We start from the raw sequence: 10,257 nt of genomic DNA, 5'->3' as shown, positions 1-10,257 counted from the left end.
CAACAGAGTCCCTCCTGACGTCATCTAGTCTGTCAGGAATGTTTGGGCAACGACGTTCTGCAAGTCTGAAATATCTGCATTCACAATTTACTATATGGTAGATGCAAAGTAGTGGAAGGGTGGTTTAGCGAAGATACCGAAATGGGGAAGAATGCTGTCATGTCATTGGTCAGCATTGAAACTATAGAAAAACTGGTAAGATTGCTAAAATTGATAACTCTATTAACTGCAGTGCTTATTACAATACATCGTCCCATATCGGTGGTGTCTTTTCCATCACATCCCTTAACTGGTACCATTTGGATTACCGCATAATGATTGACTGATACTGATTGCTTGAGATGGAGAGAGTCTTGGTGGGAGTAGCACTTTCCAGGGATGGCCTGCCAGAAACACTGATCATGTACATGACTGCAATTTGAGGAATCACTGGAAAAGGAAGACGTAGACCTCTTCCAGGATGCCACTGTGGAAGATGAGTTTAAATGTACAGGTCATGAATCACCTTCAGGCAGCCTTTTAGAAACAACCCCCAATGCTGCAAACTTGGCCAGTTTCCACATGTCTCGATGTCTTCCACATTTAGGTTAATAAGAAACACCACCTCTGTCTTTTATTTCTAACATCCTGTTGTTATGGTAGCAGCAATTTTTACACCATGCGATGACCAGCCAATAGACTGGGATGTATTAATGTTGGTTTAGCATCTCGAAATCGTGGTGGAAAAACAAAATGATTGTGGTGTACAAAGCTGTGATCATACACTTCTTGGATATGTTACAGCAGAAGAAAACAATGTATCAAACTGCCTATGAAAGAAGAAAGCAGAGACCCTCTCTTATGATTGCTACTCTGTGGAATATGGTCCTCCTACAATACAGGTGACAAAACTTCACACTGTCTGGACAAACTACTTCGATCACAGGCCACCTGCTCCAGTGGACCAATACCCGCATACTTAATAGTATCGCCAAATATTTCCGATGTCAGCATGCAGACAGTATTTCTTTTCGATATATCAGAAGACATGCAAGTGATAGTATCTTATTTTGTCTACCGGGTGACATTAGCAGAGATTTTATAGTTTGTAGTTTTCCTCTGATGGATTATACAAACTAACGAGGAGGGAGAGAATGTTTGGGTGACAGATGTGAATGCATCCTGAGAGATGCAGATTCCATCAGACTGCAGTAGATGTATGTAGTTCGGAGATGCACTACCGTACAGTAGTAAAATCTCGTCCTTCTTCCAGTTCCTGTGTGGTATGGACCCTTCCTAATTTTCCCAATAAGAAACATCACCATAACCGCTCATACTGTCTTTTCTACTACCTTGTGTTGCATGACAAAGCTTCGTTTTCGCTGGCATTACACAATAAACACGGTTTGCAGAGCTACGACAAAATATACCCATTTCCACCGAGTGGTCAAACCACAGTCCTGTTGCATTAACTCAGCTAGCCCTGTTTCTCCACATGATGCAGTAGTTCTCAAATATAGCACTCTCCAACTTCCGTTCAGTTCCGACTTAAATTGGAACAATCACATGCATAAGGCTGAAGGCAGAAACTGCGGAAGACGGACTGTCTAAAAAACCACTCTTAATTTATGCTGTATAGGATCCTCAGCATACAGGTTTGAAAAAGATGGCTTATTTCGAGATATGAGAGTGGCATACATATGATCCACAAGTGGCTGTAATTCTTAAATGACGTCTCCACAGGATCAAGAATGTAGTTGAATGGATAGACTTCATTTCAAATTGCAGACAGCGTTTCAACCAGAAACTGTAACAGCATCAGCTACTCTCATGTGTACCTATAGAACCGAGACCACTTAGTCGTTGTGACAATGTTTTTAATGTCGTAGTCCTTATGCGAAATGCATGTTGTAAGCAGTAAAAATCCTTCTGTGGCCAGCTTCAAATGTCAATTCTCAATAGCGTTCGTCGAAAAGAACATTGTCTTCCCTTCAGGGATTCCCATTTGAGCTACCTGGTGAGTGTAATCCGACTGCCAAGGAAAAAAAAAGAAAGAATTGTTCTTCGTGAAAGTGACTCTCATGATCAATTTAATTAATCACCCTATCAATTCAATATCAATGACGTATCACCTGGCAAATGGATTTGATGGCTAGGGTATCAGGGATATACCGCTTGAGTTGGAGCGGTAATCAACGGTTTTCTTCGTTGCGGCGATATCTTTTAACGAAATTTCAACCTCACACCTACACGGGGTGAGACGATCATCGTAATAAAATCAGATGTATTTCCAAATTTACAAAGTGATACGTAGTATAAACCTAATACTTAAACTTTTCTGTGCTGTTACCTTATGAGAGTTCGTATGTGGCACGGCTTTTCATTACTTTAAGGGAGTTCTAAAGTGAGGAGACGTCTTGTGAGACATGTAGATCTTAGAACTCTGAAATGAGGCAAAAATGAGTTTAATATTCTAGTCCCGTGATGCAAGATGTAACAGATATTAAACTGATTAGAACATATTTTTTTCTACCTGTTGAGAGGAAATGTAGCCTATCCCATACTGTTACAGGATTTTCACAACAAGTAGGCCGATTTCTTCTTTCTTCGAAAAAACTTACATAAAAGGAAGAAATGCACATTTTTCGTGAGAAATTCGAGATGTATGGTCAATAATATCGCTGTCTCGGATTGAGTAATGTGGATTTTTTAAACTGAGGGGCCTATTTTGGGGTGAAATCGATTAGAACTACTGTAGACATCCAAGGCGCAGGTGTTTGTTTCGCAGCTCGCCATAGCTTCTGGCACAAGGAAGCGGCTGCTGGAAGTAATGGATTAGCTCATCCTGTCACTGGTGGTTAGGTACAAAGAATATTCCGAGTTGCCTGAGGAAGCAGGGTGCTGTGTGACTGGTGATAGAAGCGGACATGTGTGTTGCGTGAGAAGATTAAAAATGACAGGAGTTTTCACTGGATATTTCGATAACATCTGAATTCCTAGCGTTCCAGTCATCTGTGGATTCCTGCTATGGGCCGGGGAGGTGCACATCACGTACACGCACATCCATGACTGCTGCTGTTTTCTCAGGCCTCTGAATGTTGGTGCTGCAGTGTACGAGAAGACGGGCACAATACGTGTGGACATCGAAACATGAACGTGGGGGATGTGTCAGTGTTTCAGTGATCTCCTATGTCTATCCAAGACTGCTACTGTTATGGACTGGATCGTGGTTTCAGCGCATCATGTTTAATGCTTCTCAATACATCACTGTTTTCTCTGCCCTGTAGCGGCATTTGTTGTTGTTACTATCCCATAATGCAGTAGCTCCTTTCTCCTCCTCCCTTTTTTCCTGACGTAACTGAGAAAACTAGTCAACTTAGGAATTCTATAGTACTTTTAAAAAAGTACTGTTATCAGATCTGTAGTGGTCGGAAATTCATGTCGAAGTCTGAAATTTTTGAACATTTCCTGTAACAAAGTGTTTGAAGTCACGCTGGTACGTTCTGTTGCTGTGTGTTTCCATTCCATGGTTAATGTGATTTGAAGAGAAGTAATAAAATGGAAGTAATAACATGGAAAGTAAGCGTTTCGGGACACATGTCCACATAACATATTTTCTTTCTTTGTGTGTGAGGAATGTTTCCTGAAAGTTTGGCCGTACCTTTTTGTAACACCCTGTATATTACTACTGACGAGGTATGGTTCAGCTGAATTTTTAAATACTTGGGTTTTAGTTGTCTCTTTAATCTCCTTGAGCAACTCATTATACAATTTCACTCGCTAGTGGAAAATTCTGTTTTATGTTTTTCAATTTCTCTTTGTAAATTTAAGTGTAGACTGGCTCTTGTTCTGTGATTATGAATGTTTTTGTTTGTGAGATAACTGTTCAAAATGGTTCAAATGGCTCTGAGCACTATGGGCACTGAGGACATCACACACACCCATGCCCGAGGCAAGATTCGAACCTGAGACCGTAGCGGTCGTGCGGTTCCAGACTGTAGCGCTTAGAAACTCAGACAACTGTTGATGTTGAAAATGTGCGTAACATATTGGCAGATGTACTCACATGTTATAATTGCTATTCCGAGCTGTTTAAAGACGTCTTTACGGAAATCCCTGCTACTACAGTGCACAAACAAACGTACCACTTTTTCGAAAACGTGTAATTGTTTCCCATAGCGACGTACAAGTTTGAAATTTACCTCAAAGGTGGCTTACAACCTTCCTTTGTAACGGTGCAAAAGCGTGGCGCCCTGCGACGTCAGCCTCGGGCTCGGTGGCGCTTCGTACGGCAAGGTGTCCATAACTGTGAAAAAAAGGGCCACAGCTCAGGCGTTTATGTGCTGAAAGATGTGTCAATTACGTCACAACCACACCGAATTTCACCTCAGTTCTGCCCAGCGCCATAGTGGACGTGTCACACGGTGGGAATGCGATCATACCCGCGCCTCTGTGATGGAGAACAGAACACCCAATGTTGAAAACACGCTGTTTTCTTATGTGGCCTAGGAAAACATTTCAGACACACCGTCATTCCGAATAGATACGAGAAGCCCCCAGGAGGTGGCAGAAACTGCATCAATTAAACCACCTGTTCCCTTAGAGCGTCCGCCCCGATAGCCGAGTGGTCAGTCCGCCTTCGGCGGTGCTACGGCACGGACGTTTGTTTACTTCCCTGCCGGGGAAGTTCGCGCTCGCGCAGTTGTTTACCTCTTCGGCGTACTCGCGCGTTTAGACGGCTCGATATAGAATGGCACATGCATACCGAAAGTCGACTCTCAAGATAAGTTTTTCGAATGAATATACGAGACCGAAAGCCTACGAAATTGAAAGGTTCCTACGGGACGAAGTTAAACTTGACTACAACGAACTTATTGGAATACACCTCTTCATAGTGAGCAGTGTCGTTTACGTCAAACTGACTAACGATGCAGTATGTGACAGAATCATCAGAGATACTAAACAAGGACTCAAATTTCGTCACTCTGATGGACATATTGGAGAAGTAACTATTGATCACGCAGGACTGGGCTTACGAAACATACGTATTTTCGAACTTCCCTTCAAGGTTCTGTCTGACTTGGTCATCGACGCCTTACGCCCATATGGAAGAGTGCTTAGCCACCATGAGGAAAAATGGTCCAACTTCACGACTTACCCCGTTCTCAATGGGGTGCGTCAAATCAGAATAGAACTGACACAACACGTGCCCTCGTACTTGTTCATCGGCGGATGTAGAGGTATAGTCATCTACGATGGACAACCCAAAACATGCTGAGGCTGCAGGAAAGAGGGCCACGTCCGTTCCGATTGAATGCAGTGGAGGATTGTGCAAGTTCCAAATGGCTAACCCGTGCCTCCGTCCAAGTTGACGCCGCTGACACTAACGTATGCAGAGGCGTTTCGAACAGATCCCATCCAGAAAAATGACCAGCTCCAACATCCTGACAGTTTACGGCAACCGACTGCAGCAGAGACCGCCTCCTGTGTCGAAACGACGTACACTTATGCCACTCCGGCGCCGACGACGCCCTTAACCGACAGGAAAGGATCGGTAGGAGGTATGGAAATTGATCCTACGGTTGTGCCGACAGCTGCTTCCGTCCCTGAGCGCCGGGAGTCACTTCCGCACTCGGACACGGAGGCGCACACGCGCAAACAACAACCGCCGAAGCGCCACAAGAAACGACGGCTAGCGCCGTCGGATACCTGTCTACTGCAGTCCACGTCAGACGGACTTGGATGTAACGTCGATACAGTGCATCCGGATGCGCAACGGGAGGTTCTACCTCCCACACACCATTACGACGCGGATCACGCTAGACAGGGGTTGAATACAGACACACCGGACGGAAAGCCGATGGAAGGAGTTCCTCCACCCGCCGCAGCAACGCCACCGCCTTCGGTCGGCCAGGCCGGAGAAACACGACGGGAGCTGGACCGCCAGCAAAGGAACTGGCCCGACGAATCCGATACTGATCCACAGACCGACGACGCACCCGCAATGGCGAGTGCTGCGTCCACCGGATGTTAACCACGCAGAAGATGCAGACTGCCGCACAGACAGCATGTCGCCGAGCGGCAGCACGCAAATTAACATAAGCGTTCATGAGCGCTTTACGCACTGAGGAGCAGCGGCAGGCATATCTAACAGCCTCTATTAATATTAATACGATCAGAACGCCTGTCAAATTGCAATTATTACGAGACATGTTGCATGCGTCGGACGTCGACATTGTTCTTCTGCAGGAAGTATGTGTTGAGGGCTTCCCCGACCTCTATGAGTACGATACATACATTACACCTACTACCGACGGCGGCAGCAGCGGAACAGCGATACTTCTACGTGGCGGCATAGTGGCCGAGGATGTGGTGTACCTGCCGTCAGCGCGAGGACTGGCGCTCACAGTGCTGGGAGTACGGGTCGTTAACATTTACGCACCGTCGGGGTCCGACAGACGGCGCGATCGATCCCGATTTTACGCAGAGGAGATTGCAACTCTATTCTTAAGTCGGCATGAACATGTCTTATTTGGAGGCGACTTCAACTGCGTGCTCGCACTAAGAGATCAACATCCACGATATACTTCATGCCCGGAGCTGCGGCAACTCATACAGGACATGAAGCTCATTGATACATGGGAGACGATACATGGCGACAAACGCGGATACACCTACGTCACAAGTCACTCTGCAAGTCGTCTCGATCGCATTTACGTAACACGTCGTCTCGAACCTGCGATCCTCGATGCGTAATTGTGGCCTGTCGCCTTTTCAGATCACATAGCATATATATGCACGGTCTCCCTGAGTCGTCAACAAGTGTGGAGGAGCCGCAGTGTTTGGAAACTGAATACAGCACACCTCAGGGAACCTGAGTGCAGACGCTTAATCGAAGACACTTGGCACACATGTGAACGACGGCTCCCGACATATCCGACGACGTTGCAGTGGTGGCTGGAATGCGTTAAGCCTGTATTGCGCCGAGCCTTAATTGCATACGGAAGGGGGCAGATGATGTGGTGGCGACACACGACGGAATTTTATTTCACGATGCTCCGCCAACTTTCTGTACAAGCACCTTCACAGGAGCGTAGTGCCGGTATAAAACGAGCACAGGCCCAAATAATTTCCATAACGCGCCGCCGTCTATAGGGTGTCGCAATCCGTGCAAGGGCCTTTGAACGAGTCCGTGGAGAATCACCGTCGATGTATCACATTATCAGAGAAAAACAACGTAGCCGCAGAACCTTAATATAGACGGTCGTACTGCCAGATGGTCGGCGTATGACAACGCAAAAAGACATTGCCAACGCTTTTGTGGAACAATACGGTCATCTCTACGAAGAAGCGGAACACGATCAGACAGCCTGTCACGAGGTCCGACGAACGCTCTCCGCGTGTCTGGACGAGACGGCCAACCGGGAGTTAACAGGAGAAGTCACAGTTGACGACGTAATGGAAGCGCTTGAGAAGGGAGCGTCGCACAAATCGCCGGGGCCCGATGGGTTTCCGTTAGAGTTTTATCGTACATTTAAAGATCTCATGACTCCACGATGGACTGCCATGTACTGTGAATTGATGTCTCCCAACGTGCCTCTTCCACCCTCCTTCGTGGAAGGAATGATTATCCCCATTCACAAACCATCTGGCGGCACAGAGATATAGGCTTACCGGCCACTGACTCTTCTTAATTGCGACTACAAGATCTACACCAGGATACTTGCAGCACGCTTTAAACGCGTAATACGTCAAGTGATATCACTCGACCAAACCAAACTAGGAGGAGATAGCAATATACAAACGGCACTCAGCGACTACCTCGATGTTATCGCACTGGCATCAACATGTCGTCTCCGGGGTGCATTGGTATCTATAGAATTCGATCGCGCCTTTGACAGGCTGAGCCATGCTTATCTCACGGAAGTGATGACGCAAATGAAGTTTCCGGCAAGTTTTGTCACCGTCGTTATGAGACTACTCTACGGAGCCGCATCCAGAGTGCTCATCAATGGACGCTTCGTGGGGCCCATCACCATCTCACGATCGGTCAGACAAGGGTGCCCGCTGTCGACGATATTGTATGCCATCGCTGCCGAGCCGCTGCTCTGCGGGCTCCGGAATCGACTCCAAGGAATGACCATAAGGCACAACACGTTTGTATGCAGATCATACGCGGATGACCTAGTGTTTTTAGCACGGTTAGGTGACGAGGCAAGAGCGGCCCTGCATTGGATTAATTTGTATTGTATGGCTACGGGAAGTCGCCTGAACATGGCAAAGTCGGGAGCGATGAACATCGGGAGAGGACTCCCGACAGGAAGTTTAGCACCATTACAGGCGATCAACAAGATGAAATGCCTAGGAATTATCTTCAATACAGAAATTCCGACGCACGGCGGCACTGAGCTACAGACATCTTCTGCAAACAATTCGTGCGAGTGTCCGAAGTCACAGGTTAAGGGCACTGGATATGATACAACGGGTCACCTTTGCAAACACTTATCTAGCTTCTCGCATCCCCCACCTGGCACAAGTTCTTCCTATGCCGGTGGTGTTGGCCCGCCGAATCCTGGCGGCATTAGGATATTTTGTGAGCACAGGTCTGCTTTTTAAGGTCAGATACGAAACCCTCACCCTTCCTCGTAGTCGTGGAGGTCTTGGACTAGTCCACGTACGCGACCGAGCAGTGGCTATTTACGTAACCACGATGATGAAGATGTGGACACGACACCGGACAAGTCCGTCGGGCACCTTGATAGACGAACTCGCTCCACCTTCTCGTTCGGCTCCGGTAGCGGTGTCTCACATCTCACCATCGCTTGCCCATATGCGAACCTTTTTTGTGGAACACAGTTATGTACATATGGAACTACCGACTACCAGGACGGCAACGGCACGTGATATATATCACATCTTGACTCGACGACAGCCGAATAATGCCGTAGAGCGCCGCCAACCAACAGTTACGTGGTCAGTGGTATGGCGTACAGTTCACCAGCCACACCTTGATGCGGGAACGCGCGCACTGTGGTATCAGGTGGTAAACGGGAAATACGTGACTCGTTCCAGGTTGCATACAATTCATATGGCGGACGAGCCACTGTGTCCGCAGTGCAATGTTATAGATACAGAGGAACATCGCATGATATGTGGGCCTTCGGCGGACGTATGGTGTTTGGTCAAAAAAATGATCGCCTTCCTCCTTCGGATGGGGCCGCAAGCAATAGAACCACGGATACTACTCCTCCCAGATATGACATATTATCTCCGAACAAAGACAAACGCAGTGACTTGGATTCGAGGTTTGACTGTGCGTTATCTTTTCCGAGACGGCAGTAAGAATGTCATCGACTTTTGGGCCTTTCTACAAGAACATCACTCACGGCTTATGAGACATCCGAGATATCGAACATATTACGCTAATTTTTTAGGGAGTGCCTTGCTTGATCCCCCGGGATGTCTCGGATAGGAGAATGTAACAAGAAAGGACCAGGTCAGTGGAGAGGATCCACCACCACACGTGAAGACGTACCCGACACCAACGCGAGGTCTAACGGGATTCGCGAGGTACGCGCCCAAGAAGAGAAACGTGGTCCGTTATTGTTTTGTACTGACAGAAACAGGATATTTTTTCACTATTATGTAAGACAAGTCCACTTATTTACGTTTCCCAGAAATATTTTAGTTTATAAAGGTCATCGTCTTATATAAAAAAAAATGCTAGAAGCAGTTTATGTTTGTTATTGTTACACCATTATGGGCAAAAAAAAGTCCACTTATTTACGTTTCCCAGAAATGTTTTATTTTATAAAGGTCATCTTATTTACGTTTCCCAGAAATATTTTATTAAAAAAAAGTTGGTAGAGCACCTGCCCGCGAAAGGCGAAGGAAAAAAAAAAGTGGTCAGCGCGGCGATCTGTCACACCAAGGAGCGCGGGATCGATTCCCGGCTGGGTCGGACATTTTTCTCCGCTCAGGGACTGGGTGTTGTGTTGTCCTCATTACCATTTTATCATAATCAGTGGAAGGCGACGGGAAATCACCACTGGAATCACTTCCCTAAACACTCATGCGGTGGACTTCTCTGACGAGGCTTCCCCCATGACAAGACATGCCGTAAGGCAGATCACACAATTTTCCCTTAGAGCGTCGACTCCCACACATATCACGGTTGAAAGCGACAGTTCACAATGCTTTTAGCAACAGGATGAGGTTCCCGCTTCATTGCTGACCCCCCTCAGACGATTCAACATTTCTCCAATAACATTTTAGATC

This window comes from Schistocerca cancellata, chromosome 6 (genome assembly GCF_023864275.1).
Source record: "Schistocerca cancellata isolate TAMUIC-IGC-003103 chromosome 6, iqSchCanc2.1, whole genome shotgun sequence".
In the NCBI taxonomy this organism is placed as follows: Eukaryota; Metazoa; Arthropoda; class Insecta; order Orthoptera; family Acrididae; genus Schistocerca; species Schistocerca cancellata.
This window is presented reverse-complemented; position numbering follows the sequence as displayed.